This window comes from Corvus cornix, chromosome 2 (genome assembly GCF_000738735.6).
Source record: "Corvus cornix cornix isolate S_Up_H32 chromosome 2, ASM73873v5, whole genome shotgun sequence".
Lineage (NCBI taxonomy): Eukaryota > Metazoa > Chordata > Aves > Passeriformes > Corvidae > Corvus > Corvus cornix.
This window is the reverse complement of record NC_046333.1, coordinates 142,458,694-142,472,987: the sequence shown is the minus strand read 5'-3', so window position 1 is coordinate 142,472,987 and position 14,294 is coordinate 142,458,694. Positions and strand designations below refer to the sequence as shown.

Here is a 14,294-nt window from a genome sequence, read left to right as displayed (position 1 = left end):
AAAAAGCTATTTGTTAAAATAATGTTTCCATAGCAACTAGAGAAAGCTAAAATACCCTGGCGCTTCTGACTCACAGCATATTAATCAACCAGCAGCTATTATATAATGAGCACCTCCCTGCAAGCACCAGCAGGAGCCACGGCACCGAATGCCTGAATCCAGAGCTGGACTCTGCTCTCTGTGTGCTTGCTGCCTGCTCCCAGCACAGACAGGCCTGGGGAAGGCCCCAGCCCAGGAATGCCCAAATATTTTGGGGAAGCCATCCATGCTGGAGCCCTCAGGGTCAGTATGTCCCTGTGGGGACACAAAGGGGGGTGGCAGTGGGCAAGGGGAAGTTCTGGCGAGGGGCACACGGACGGGGGCTCCCCACATGCCTGCAGCAGTGACAGGCTGAGGTGGCTCCCTCCCAGCAAGCCCTAACCACCTGCCTCCAGTGCTTGTCTTGCAAATGCAGTGCTCATACCAGATCTATTTCTGTAATTTATTTAATTTTTTTAACATTACTGGAATTATTTTTTGCAGCAAGCACCTTCCTACTATTAGGCCAACTGTGCAAAACTCTGAAGGAGTGATTAAATCCTGCAGGGGCAAACAAGCTCTGCTGCTCACCCAGAAAAGCTTATTTTACAGATTCAAGAAACAAAACAAAGAACTGCAAACAACCACTCCCCCATCACATCTAATCCCCCCCAAAAGATTAAAAAAACCCTTCTATACTCTATCCATGCACCACAAGAATGGCAGCCTCAGCCATCCAGCAGTCAAAGCTGGCTGACATGTGGCTGCTGCTGGCCCTCACTGCCAGCCTTTGGGAGGCTTTGCCCTGAGGACACAGCTTTCGTTTGAGGCAGTGGAATGTCTCCCACTGCCTTGTCCTCGAGGAGCACCACCATGTGGTCCCCAGCCATGGGAACAGTTGCAGAAGGGAGTTGAGTAGTTGATGCCAGAGCAACATTACCTCAGGGGAAGAGCACTGGGAGGCAGAAGTGCAGCTACATTATCATTTGGAGTTGGAAACTACCTTCCTCCCCTTCAGTGACCCAATTTTTGCTTTTAAGTCCCCTTCCTCTTTTTTTTCCCAATGGAAAATAAATACCTAACCATGCAGTTATTAACCAAAAGGAATGTGATGAATATTACAGCATTTGTATGCCAGCTTTGGTTTCCTGCTGCTTTGTTTGGGTGTCACAGACTGTGGCTATGACAACCACAAGCAGTTATTGTACTGATGTCATTTGTGACATCATACTTAAGGGGAATAGAAAAGGAAGAAAAAACACTATCAAAAATAAGATGAATGGAGCAAGATCCCAAAGGACCACCCCACTGGGCCTGCTGGAGAGCCAGGAAGCAGCAACCCTGTCCTCACCAAAGCCCAACCAGCTCAACTCTTGGGAAAACCTGCCCTGGGCTCCAATATGAACTGCGTATTTGCAGTTACATGAAAGAAATCCTGTCACCCCTTCTCATCTGGGAACTGTAATGGAGACTTTGGGCTAAGCCTCATCTCTCCTGACTAAATTTCTCCTGCTCTCCAACCAATTTCGCCTCCAAATCTTTATCCTTAAGTTAGAATAGTATTTCCCCCCCTTTTTAAAAATAAAACACAGTCTTTCCAAAATTTCTAGACAGTTGCCTGATCAACCACTGGGAGAATGAGCGCTGATTTTGTGAGGAGCACACTGTTTGGAGAAGTGGCTTTGTGGGTGACAAGTACAAGCGACAGTTTCAGCTTTTCAGGGCTGCCACAGCTAGAGCCCAACCTCTTGCCCCATATAATAGCAAGGAGGCAGCACCACTGTTGCATTTGGCAAAGCTGTTTCTGTACATAGTGCTGGCACTCCTAAGACACACTGTTGTCATTTTCTCTGCAGAAAATGTTTGCAAATTCACTGCTCAGGCTCCAAGCAACAAAAGTAACCCCAAATCTATCTAAATCTCATCTGATAAGAGAACACTTTACTGCAACAAGTGTTATTTTTTTAAAGTTACACATCCAGAAGCCTTGACATAAATGAGTTAATTTATCCAAGCTACTTTTGCCTAAAGGACCGCTTCTCTGTCCTTCCTGCTCCCCCACCAGACCTGCTGTGCCTCTGCAGTCCAATGCTGCAGCCTGCCCTGGGCATCCTGTGATCTGCAGCCACCTCACCAACCTGTCCTGCCAAAGAGCATCCTGGGGTGGAAGGGCAGCCACACAACCACACGCCAGCTGAGGATGCTTCTCCTCCAGCACATACAGCCTGAAAGAACCCCTCCCCTGCATCCTCTCAGGGCTTGGTTCCCCACCAAGAGATGGCTCTGCCTTGCACTGCTCAGAGAACAAAACTCCATCAGGGCAATCCTACCTGTAATAAAGTGGGTATTGGTTTTAAATAGCAGGACAGAGATGCTGCCTTACAAAGGGATGGTGTATTAAAGCCTAATAGGTGAAGCAACCGCCACTCGCAGCTGGCTCATAAATGTCCCCAAGCCCACTGGAAGTGGCAGGAGCTTCCCAAACCAACACTTTCCTGACAGCTCATAACACAGTGTGTCAGCTCTTGGTCTAGGCCCCTCTGCAAGAGTGTCAGTCAGAGCCACCCCAAGTCACTGTTGCAACCCATGCTGCCACCCCTCACAGGGGACAGGCACCTCTGGGAGCAGCCACTGGCAAGTTTCACCTCCAGGTGCTGGCAGGCAAACAGAGAAAGGGAAATGACAAGAAAGCCTCTTTTTCCTTCTCTCCCTCAATTCTCTTACAGAACAACTGATCCTGAAGCATTTTGCAGGGCAACACTGCAAGAGGACAGAGAGAGCAGACATACAGGAGCCAAATTCTTCCAGCTCTGGGTTTCCTGAGCTTCTGAGCAGGAGATGAGTTTTTCCGTCAGCGTTGTCCCACTGCAGCTACCTCATGCTCCCCAGTTCCTGTCATGCAGCCAGAGTGTGAGAAGACAGGTAAATGGGAACTTGCAGTCTCCTTTCATTGCTGAGCTGTCACTGTATCTTGCTGCAGAAATTTCAGAGCCATCTGAGGCCATACACCAGTTGCCTGAAGAGCTCCCAAGGAGGATACCCTTGGCTTTATCTCTCATCCTCTTAACACAGCTATATCAGAGGCATCTGTGGATTACATGCCTGCATCAGCACTGCTGTTTTACTTTGACTTAATGACACAGACAACATCTACCTGGGACCAGCAAGTCCCCCCCTTTGAAGGGCAGGGGGCAGCTCCCCGTGTTCAACCCCTTTGTGGAACCAACCACCACAGGGGTCCATTAGGATGTAGATTCATTAGGACCTGAGAAAACACTTCCCAGATTTCAACACTGCCTACCTAACGAAAAACAATCAGGTTTTGTTTTTGAGATGAGCAAAGAGCTTTTCTATCGTGTGGATATACTTTGAGAGACACAATATACACAGATGGCATATTTCTGCTAAGTTTTTTTCACTTGAATTGGTATCTACTCTTCTCATCACTCTGAAGCCAACACAGCTGTAAATAAACAGAGACCAGAGCCCACCCTGTACAATGCTTTGTAAGTGACTCACAAAAAATAAGCCCCACAGCTCAATTAGCAAGTCTTGTGTGAAAGTCTAAACACCAGGGAGTTTGAAGAAAACATCTGTGATTCAAAGGAAGAGTACGAACCATGGACCTTACTGAGGGAGATCAATACAAAACACTGCCATCATTTCACATCCCTCTTTTCCTCCAGTAACCACACTCATTGCCAGTATCCTTCACAAAAAGCTGAAAGAAGGATTCATTTTTTTTGCTTACCACTTTCTGAATGCTTGATAGGTGTTTATTGGGGAATTTTTACCACATCTTTACCAAACACGGAGGGACTCAGTTCTTCTCCTTTAACAAAACTAGCCCTTATTTTTTCAGGCTGATTTCAATTTGGGTCTTTATTCCAATCTAGCCCAAATAGATTTTTGTTGCTGTAACAGAAAACAGACTTAAGCCACTGAAATGAAAATAGAAACAAAACTCTGCTGATATCCAAGTAACCACAGATTTTCACTACCACAGAACAGGAGTTGAGCTGATTATAAAAACCTCAAAAAAACCCCCTTATTCACCCCCTTTGCTAATAAAATTTACTTACAGAAAGCAGTAAAGCCCAGAGCAACAGCACCCAAACTTTTGCCCTGTTATCCAGCCTTGGAGCAGAGCAGAGAAGCTGCCTCAAGAGCATGCACTATGCCAGGCACAGAGTCAGTGACTCTAACCAGTCCTTCCTGAGGTTCGTTTAGAACAGCACTGGGTGGTCCACTTGGAGAGCTGCAGACCAGCCACAGCTGATGGGAAATCCCAACCCACACCATTTAGCAGTGCATAGGAAAAGGTCATAGGGCAGCTGCTCTTTAAATATACATTTTCAGGGTTTAGAGGTTTTTTTAAATAGATATATCTATATATACATATATATAGATACATATATATAAAAGCTCCTGGCTAAGCTGCTTTGAAGCAAGTGTGCAGGTGTCTCTTGTGATATAAAACTTTCTTCAAAGCTATTTTATCACATCAGGGAAGACTCAAATATTGAATAGTTTCCTGTTTTGATGACAGGGCTCAGGTGCTGTCCACACACACAAAAACAACCTCACAGCTAATCTGTGCTCTTTTTCCCTTCCAAGAGATGCAAGCTCACTTCCCAAAGAATGCCTCAACTCTTCAGCAAGATTCTGTCTTTCCATAGCTGGTAAAGCTTGGAAACAACAAACAAGCTTCAGATGGTGCAAATGATCCATTCTGCTGACCATATTCTCAGTTAAATGCATTCATGTGGTTTATATCTGTAGTGAGAGAATTATTCAGCCTATGTGGTAATACAATGCTGACTTTATTTTGTGAGTTGTAAAGAGGTGCCAAAGGCACTCAACTGACTCCAAAATACTGGATTTGCTTGCTGTAAACATTTCTTGAAGTGTCTTTAAAAGAAAAAAATTAGAAGATTCTCCTTCTGTTTGGGCAAGCTTGGACTTCTCATGTAAAGGAAAATGGCAAGAAAAAGCTGCTCACTTACAGCACTTGATTTCTTACATCCTGGGAATCTCTCGGTACTTCTGATACCTAAAAAAGTGGGAAAAACCATGTAAGTCAGTGAGAAAAATAGAAGAGAAAAAAATAGCAGCCATCCCTTCCCCTCTATGACTGGTAATTTAGTTTTTTCACCAGCACTAGGAATGCCAGCAGGAATCCAGCAATTCCCATTTCCACTGACCACCACTGACAAGCAGAATTTGAAAGATTTGGTTCTCCAGTCCTTTTACAGTAACATGATGAACTTTGGGAGCCTCTCAGGGAAAGAAAAAAATCCACATTTCTTAGGCCAAGCAGACAGTGGAGAGCACTCACACACTGATGTCCTGAGATACCACCACTGTGGTTTGCACTGGAAAAACCCACAAAACAGACGCTGCAGCTGACACATTCCAGAACAAACTCTTTTACTATTGGGAATTTCTACAAAATGCCATCAAAATTGTCCTTCTCCTCCTTAAATGGACTCACCTGCTGTCTCCCAAAACTAAAGCTGGCTTTCCTCATTTTTGCCTTTTTTTTTTTTTCCCTAAAAAAACAGGAGAGGAAGGTTTAGCTTCAGCAGCTGCAAGAGCAGGAGTAAATAGAAAAATATTCCCCTTTGGCAGTGGCTGTATACACACCTGAAAAACACTGTGCCTGCAGGTCTGCAAGAATGGCTAAAGAGATAATAAACAGCCAAGGGACTGCTCTGAGTAAAAGAAATACAAACAGCAAACCACCCCACAAGCCCCCCAGGAAAAGAGGCAGAAGCTTATTGATTGCTTCAGCAGGACTGTGAGCACAACGTGCACTTTCAGTTCAAGCCGAAGTATTTGGGTTTAAAACTCCAGACTCCTGTTATCTGGCCTGAGGAAGGTAGGCTGACAAACCCAAAAGAAATCACTTGGAGTCTTTTGCTGCTTCCCAGCAGGTTAGGTTGATATTGTTTTGGATCTTTTCAAGGGAAGATATGACTTGATTTCCTGAAAGAGAACACTGGCTACTGGAGGAGCTGGGAAACCAGAAGGTATTACACAACCATAACCATATTTTAAGAGCTTAGGCTAGAAGAAGCTGCATGTTTATTCACAGATAGAAGGGAAGCTGCTTCCCGCTTTGCTCCATCTAAGAGTAAGGCAAAAAAATGCTAGTTTCACTGAATTGTAAGAGAGAAACAAAACACATGAGATAGCTGCAGATTTTGTGCTATTTATACCTCCAACACTTTGGGACCCAGCAGGCCACCTTCTGCTGCTCTTCATCCTTCATCCCTCTTTTGGGTCAGATTCTCCGTTCTCACATGGTAGGCTTAGGATGAAGCTGTTTCTGTATTTAAGGGGTTTAGTCCAGTTATATTTTACTAAAACTGCTATCTGAAATCCTGCTTTTTAGAAGTGCTGTGTCCAACACACGAAAGTGACCCTACAGCTTGCCAACAGAAAGAAATAAACCCAAACTTATGAATAAAACGCTTCTAAAGAACAACAAAATCACCTACAATGCAACACAGCCCATTCCCTCCCCCAGTTTCAAATCTCTGCTTAGAACGTTAAGTAAATGTATATGTGTATGGTGCTCTTGCTTCTTGGGACTGTATACTGACCCTCTCAATTTTTGGTACTTCTCCTAAAGACCCAGCTGGTGAAGCTTCTGCAAGGATCTCCACTTTTGGAAACATAAAGCAGAAAGCAATCTTCAGGGTTATTAAATCCAATCCCTTGCTGTTTTACTCATACTGCACGATCCTCTTCAGAAAGTATGCAAAAAGTTTCTGCCCCTCGTGGCTATGAGAATGATTTGAGTTTAATATAACAGCTCAGAAACAACTTGGTAATATATGTGTATATATATATACACACACACATATTTCAGCTCTCTCAAACTATTTCACAGTTCTGGGAGATCTGCTACTGCTTTTGAATGCTTGGAGTTAGGCAACAGTGAAATGAAGGAGTCACAAACACATTTCATATAGAAACATCAACTTTTTTCAACAGGTAGGTAATTACTAATGAAAACTCTTGCCTGAGTTTGTTTGTCTTGAGCCTCCCTGCGTAGGCAGCTCTTGAGCAGCCTCCCATGGGGACATGCTTATTCCAAGGCAGCACAAGGCAGGAGAAAGCAGCTTTCCTTGCCATGAAAACACCACTTCCCTGAAACGCATCACAATGCTGGCATCAGGCAAATTCAGGCCAGACCTGCCCTCTGCACAGGAGGCATTCACACAGCCATTATCATCTCACCTACATGAGCTGTGCCACACCAGCACCTGCAAATAATGGACAAGAGCTGGGGAGATCTGTATCTGCTGGCTCCCATGTGGTGTCCTGGTGAGTACATGTACTGAACAGTTTATGGTGATTTATGTGTTACCACACACCTCCTGGTTCACAGGAATTGCCTGTCTGTGTGTTTACGTGGCCCACAGCATGCAGTGAATAACTCCAGCTATCCCAGCCAATCTTCAGTCTCTGCACACTGAGTAGGAGACTCAGCCACCAGCTGCTTCATCATTCTAGATGCTTTCCAAAAGAAGTTACATCTCATGGCAAAACAAAACAAAATAAACAAAAAGGCTTTTAAATACTTGATAAACACCAGCACTCCACATGGTTTCTGCAACCCAAACACTACAGCACAAACCACCTGAAAATGGGATTATTTTGCTTTATTCACCATGGAGTTGTTCACAAAAAAGAGATTGTCGAGACATCTTTAGAGAGTTAAAAGGTAAATCTCAAGCTGCTGTTACAACAGGGAAGAGAAATAATGGCACTTTTTAGATGCTTGACAGAAAAGTTCCTTTGAGACTCTCTCAACCTACAGAAATTATCAATTTTGCAAAAGCCTATTTTACAGAGAGAAACGGAATTGGAAGCCCTGAAAGCACTTGCTTTCACAAGCTGTGCTTGAGATGAAGGAAAATAAACCCCACACTCCTGACTTCTTCTCCTGAAAGATGCCAGCTTGGTGGTTTAAACCCTGGGGTCAGCCAAAAGCATCCCCACAGACCAGGTCGTGCCAACCCTCCACAGCTCCACCACCTTTGGTCCTCCCCCCACAGCACTGCTGGTGACACATCAAATGCCCTGACTGCCTCAATGCCCAAAATTGGTGTAGAGGCAATTCGTCAGGAAAAACTTCCTTCACTAAGCTAATGTGCCCAGGATGTTGCTTTCCTTTGCTGCTGGCTCAGCGAGGCAGGAACAGGGCAAGCCCACGATGTGGGGTGGGGCACTGGCAGCCACCCACCATGTCCCCGCTCCTCACCCCCTGGTGTTTGTATCATACTAGGCATTTATTAACTCTTCAGTGTAGCTTACACCTATATTTCCCTAAAAACCACCAAGATCAAAATTACCACCTTAGCGATCTGAATTACTTCTAACAGCAGACGAGCAATGCCTTCTATCGAATTAAATATGCACAGCTGTGTAGGAAATGGGGGGTTTGCAGCCTCTCGACTGCAGACTGTTATTACAGCATGATTAGCAGATACAAATGTTCTTGAAAGTCGTCTGTCTCCACACATTGAAAATCACAGCTACCCCAACAGATCCCAAGAGCCCCAACAGATCCCAAGAGCCCCAACAGCTCCTGGCTGCTGGTCCAGTCCTGGTTAAACATTCACCAAACCTGGCAGAATGCAGCATCATGGACTAACGTGCTCATGAGCATCCTTGCCTTCAATGTCTTTTCATAAAGTTATTAAAATTAACCCATCCTTCCCCCCATCCCTACAACCTAAAATATAACTGAAAGTTTACATCAAAAACCTAAATATGCAGTGAAAAAGCCATTAAAAAACCTCAAAGTACACTGAGGTCCCCATGTAAGCTCACACACTGTGTGGATGGTGATGTTTGGAGAGACCACAGGGTATCTCCCACACCACTCCATCCCCAGCGGTCTTATCCCTGTCCCACTCGGCACTCAGCTGTCCTTCTCCAGCCTTTTGAACGAAGCTTAAAAAGAGAGGGGTATTTCCACCCCACAGCAGCTGCTGCTGGCAGACCCTGAGCTCCCCAGGAAAACCTCTGGTGCTGACCTGGAAAACACAGAGTAGGAGGCCCCTGCCAAGAGTCATATTTTCCACATCATTAGTATGACAACCACTTGCACAAAGTCCTTATCCATGCTGCACCATTTTCAGGGATCTCTGAGCAGAAGCTGTCCCAGATAGTCAATCCAACGCTGCACTATGCTTCAGCTCTCCAGCCTTAGCTTCCTCCAGGAAAATTTCTATAAACTACAGGAATAAACCAAACCCCTCTTTGCAATGCCTTCTTAGTATTACCAGCTGCTTTTGGAAATATTAACAGCAAAGTAAGAGTAAATAAAAACAACAAAAAAAATTAGCTGTCTTAAAAAAAAAAAAAAAGAAGTAAATTTCATAGGTTTAGGTCATTTTCACTGTGCAGCACTGTCCCAGAAACTATTACCCCTCTCTTAGAGCTTCAGAAGATTTCAGGAAACATGTTCTCCATCAGGATGAAACTGATCTCATATGCCTCTAGGGGAGAAGCAGGAGCATGATACTCCAGGGAAGTGGATGGCTGAGCCAGGCAGCCTGGGCAGCCACCAAGGCCACCTTCACCTGACTGGCACCCCCAGGGGACTGCTCCAACCCCCTGGGCACAGGCTGCTCAGGGCCAGGTTGTGCCCATCCATAGTTTTACCTGAAGCTGGTAAGAACTGGTTTGGCTGCTGGCAGCAGCTGAGGTTGGCCTCAGCTGCAAGGTGAGATAGGGGCTGGTGAGGGTCCTGGCCTGGCTTCCCTGGCACTGGACAGACAGACAGACAGTGATCTTGCCACTTCTCATCTCAGTGCTCTCTTGAAAAATTTGCAAATGAACAATAACATTAGTCCCACAGCCCTAGCATGGGGGATGATCCCCAGCCTCTTCACTGAGGTCCTACAGCCCTTCTGCACCTCACTTTCCATCGATATGTCTACTTCATTGGGAACCAGAGCACCGAACCAGAATGAAAGAGAATGGGAAAGCATTGCTCAAAGCGAATTATATTTACTTTTCAACACATCCCCCAGTTGCAGATGTCAGCACAGAGAAAGGTATATTACTTTCTTTCCTATCTCCTTAACTGTTCCTAGCTTCCTTCAACAAATCAAAGTGTTTTCTTGAAGGGTGAGAAATCTCAGTCTCATACTATTTTAAACTGGCAGCAAGGGGTTTAGAGCAAGAAGAAGATTTGATCACATAAGGAAATTCAACCAGAGAGAGAGAGAGATATCCTGTAGGGTTCTGGATAAGAAAAAGTTATTAATTTATTTGGCTTTTAGTAAGGTTAAACTACTTCACATTATTCCTCTTGAACCTTTCAGACTGTCAGCCTCTGGTTAGTTACATACTTGCCCATAGTAATAAATGTGTTGGAAAAATGTTGTTGGACCCCTCCTCTGCCAGGGCCATGACTGAGAACTGTTTTCCAACAAAGTGGTTGCTGCACTGTTGTTGGACACTTTTTCTGCCCAACATTTGTACAGCAATAACGTTCTATTTTTGAACAACCAAGCTGTGGACTGTTAACCTGCTAATTGATTTTCAACACCATGGGATGTCCCCTTATAGAGTCACAGAATCATTTATGTTGGAAAGAACCTTTATGCCAAGTCAACCACTAAACCACTTCCCTAAGTGTCTTAAATACCTCCAGGGATGGTGACTTCACTGGACAGCCTGTTTCAGTGCCTGACCACCCTTTCTGTGAAAACCTGTTTGCTAATATCCAATCTAAAACTCCCCTGGTGCAAGTTAAGGCCACTTCCTCTCATCCTGTCACTTGTTACCCGAGAGAAGAGACCAACTCCCCACCTGGCTACAGCCTCCCTCCAGGGAGTTGCAGAGAGTGGTAAGGTCTCCCCTGGGCCTCCTCTTCTTCAGGATAAGCACCCCCAGCTCTCTCAGCTGCTCCTCATCAGACTGGTGCTCCAGACCCTTCCCCAGCTCCATTGCCCTTCTCTGGACATGCTCCAGCACCTCAGTGTCCTTCTTCAACTTGAGGGGCCCAGAACTGGACTCAGGATTCAAGGTGTGGCCTCACCAAAGTAAAGAGAGACAATCACTGCTCTGGTCCTGCTGACCACACTGTTTCTGATACAGGCCAGGATGCCACTGGCCTTCTTGGCCACCTGGGCACACACACTGGCTCATGTTCAGCCACTGTTGACCAGCATCCCCAGGTCCTTTTCCTCCAGCCAACTTTCTAGCCACTCCTCCCCATGCCTGTAGTTTTGCAGTGCCTGTATTCAGATCCATTCAGGTGTCATACAAATTTGATGGAGAGACATAGCGTAAGTTGTACACTGGGGACAGAGCCAAAAATCACACACTCCTTCCACTACCCACCAAATACCCAAGCTCATAACAACAGCAGTGTTAGAGTGGGAAAAACCAAAAGAGAGTACTGAAGCGAACACAACAGAAGAACATGCTACCCCACATCAGTCCCTATGGTCTAAATTCATGTGCCAATTTGGGAAGGACGGGGGTCATCACTCAAGGCTGCCTGTAAGAGCAGGCGGGTGGGGAAAGTGTTGTGAGCAGCAACTCATCAGCACAACTTCACATACGGATGATGCTACACTGCAGCCAGAAACATCACCAGCTATTTTCACTGCTTAGATCCGCTGTCAGAGTGACACAATTCAAGGCCTCCCAGCACGACTGTTAGGTTTGGCCTGGTCTCTCCAGTTTCAGCCTGATTTCCTCACCACATGACAGAGCTCGGCAGCAATCACTCTTTTCCCTTGCTCTTTATTAATTCCCTCTTTTGTTTCCCTCAACCCTCAAGCTGAAAAGAAAAAAAAAAACAAATAAAAGGGGAAAAAACAAGACCTATCAAGACCAGACAGCGATTACATTTTGCTGCCATAAAAGTAAATACAAGAGGAAGGGGTTTCCCTTTTCCGGCTGTTTAGACCATTTCTACTTTTGGCTGTAAGCACTAATGTGCTTGCAAATTCCTGCCAAACACAGCAGCCATTGCTGCAAAACTGGTGCAAGAAATGAAATGAGCACAGGATATAAACATAAAGCAAAAAATCACTTTGCTCCTCTCAAATAATTGTGTTTGTGCTTCATTTGCTCATGAAGACCAGCACTGTTACATGTTAGTGGATCTCTTGTTTTCAGTAAGACCATCCATGTCCCTATACCTGGAAAGTTCAGTGAGGTGTACCTGGGCCAGCAGAGCCATACATTCATGCCAGTTGACCTATTTTCAGCTACCAGTAATCACAGAGCCACAAACAGACCCTCGGAAAGTTTGCCCAGAGTCCCTTATATGTTGCTATATGTTCTTGCTTGGTCCTGAGCTTCAGCTGCTCTCCCCACTGCAAACTCCTGGAGCTCCTGATTGATGAGAGCATCTCCCGGGGCAGGTTCCTGCCCGCAGCACTTGTCCCAGCTGCACAGCTCTGGCCCTGTCTCTTCAGTTTCCCCATGCTCCAGTAAATGGAGCCAAAAGGGGAAAGTCTGCATACACTGAGCACTTAAAAGAAGCAACTGACCCCAAGGACTGGGAAGGATTGTGGAAATCCCCACAAAGCAGTTGTTTTTGTGGCCTTTTCTCCCTGTCCTGGGGATAGAAAACAGCCTGGGCAGTGTGTCTGCTTATTCTGTTAAGAATCAGTAACTTTGGGCCCATCCTTCCCCTCCAGCTAGACTTTAACTTTTAAGGCCAAGAATACAAAGGGATGGAATGAAACTCTCTTACAGCCTGTCAGTCTTGCTGTACCACAAATTTATCCTATCAATTTGTCACCTTCACTGCACTGATGTCTGTATTGAACAGTAATTTGTTATGTGTCCGGGTACACAGCCCTGAACAGCCTGGGATGTTTTTGGAAACCAAAGCAATAAGAGGTTCACTGAACGTGTGATTCCTCCAGATCTAAGTGCTATACTGGAATACAGTTAAGGTTTGGATCCACCTTAGTATGAGGAGTGGACCCATGAGAACTCATGAACGTTAACAAGACCAAGTGCTGGTGCTGCACCCAGGTTGGGGCAACCCCCAGTATCAATCCAGGCTGGGGATGAACAGATCGAGAGCAGCCTTGCCCAGAAGGACTTGGGGGTGCTGCTGGATGAGACACTGGACACCATCCGGCAATGTGCGTTTGCAGCCCAGAAAGACAGTCCTGGGTTGCATCAAAAGCCTGTGGCCAGCAGGTTGAGGGGAGTGATTCTGCCTTTCTACTCTGCTTTGGTGAGACCCCACCTGCAGTGCTGTGTCCAGCTCTGGGATCCTCAACACAGAAAGGACATCAGCCTGTTGGAGCAAGTCCAGAAGATGCCACAAAGATTACTAGAAGGATAGAGCACCTCCCCTATGAGGAAAGGGTGAGAGAATTGGGATTGTTCAGCCTGCAGAAGAGAAGGCTTCAGGGTGACCTAATTGCAGCCTTCCAGTACCTAAAGAGAATTTATAGGAAAGATGGGTTAAGAATATCTACAAGGGCATGCAGTGCCAAGACAAGGGAGAATGGGCTCAAATCAAAGATGAATAGGTTTATATTAGATATTATGAAGAAATTATTTACTGTGAGAATGGCAAGACACTGGCAACAGGTTGCTCAGAGAAGCTGTGGGTGCCCCACCCTGGGAAGTGTTTAAGGTCAGGCTGGATAGGGCTCTGAGCAGTCTGGTCTAGCGGGAGGTGTCCCTGCCCACGGCAGTGGAGTTGGAATGAGATGATCTTTAAGGTCCCTTCCAACCCAAACCATTCTATGATTCTATGATTCTAGTGGAATACATCTGGAACACCAGATACTTTTTAAGCTTTCTACCTGATTCACAATGGAGGACGTAATTACATTTCAGAGAGAGAACCCTGCTACTGCTTAGATACACCTTTGCCACTCACTCCAGCAGAAGCAGGTTTGAACCAAGGAAGATAAAGTGCAATTCCCATCCTGCTGTGAAGACTGTTCAGGAGAAATGCACTTTCACCTTTTAAAAATCAGACAAAATCAGAATTCATACAAAATTTATCTTATCCTTCCACATAACCAGCAACATGACATTACATTTCTTCTGTCTCATGATATATTTAATGAGGGGGAGAAAACCATACAAGTGCACACCCCTTTCTCCAGTACTCCTTGTTATTCTTCCAGAACAATTCTTCAAAGCTGCTGAGATCACTGTATGTTACCTCCTTTTTGAAGGATCAGATACATTGCATCAAAAAGCATGCAGGAAAAGTTCTAGGGCATGAAACCAATTTTTGCACACTTTTATCTGGG

At 45.3% G+C, this 14,294-nt stretch overlaps 1 protein-coding gene across 6 annotated transcripts in view; it reads right to left on the bottom strand.

The window, feature by feature from the left end:
• The window catches only part of ZHX2 (zinc fingers and homeoboxes 2), a 75,558-nt gene that overhangs the window by 38,305 nt on the left and 22,959 nt on the right, over positions 1–14,294 (bottom strand). The window contains exons 1-4 of one of the 6 annotated variants that reach the window (XM_039550148.1): positions 7,049–10,992; positions 6,240–6,349; positions 5,513–5,570; positions 5,025–5,071 (exon numbers count right to left, since the gene is read on the bottom strand). The exons of 1 other annotated variant lie outside the window; for it this stretch is intronic. The gene's annotated coding sequence lies outside the window, so the exon portion shown is untranslated. Of the gene's footprint in view, positions 1–5,024; positions 5,072–5,512; positions 5,571–6,239; positions 10,994–14,294 lie in introns of those variants that run through there. 4 more of the 6 variants (XM_019289101.3, XM_019289103.2, XR_005601620.1 and 1 more) reach the window with 4 other exon arrangements.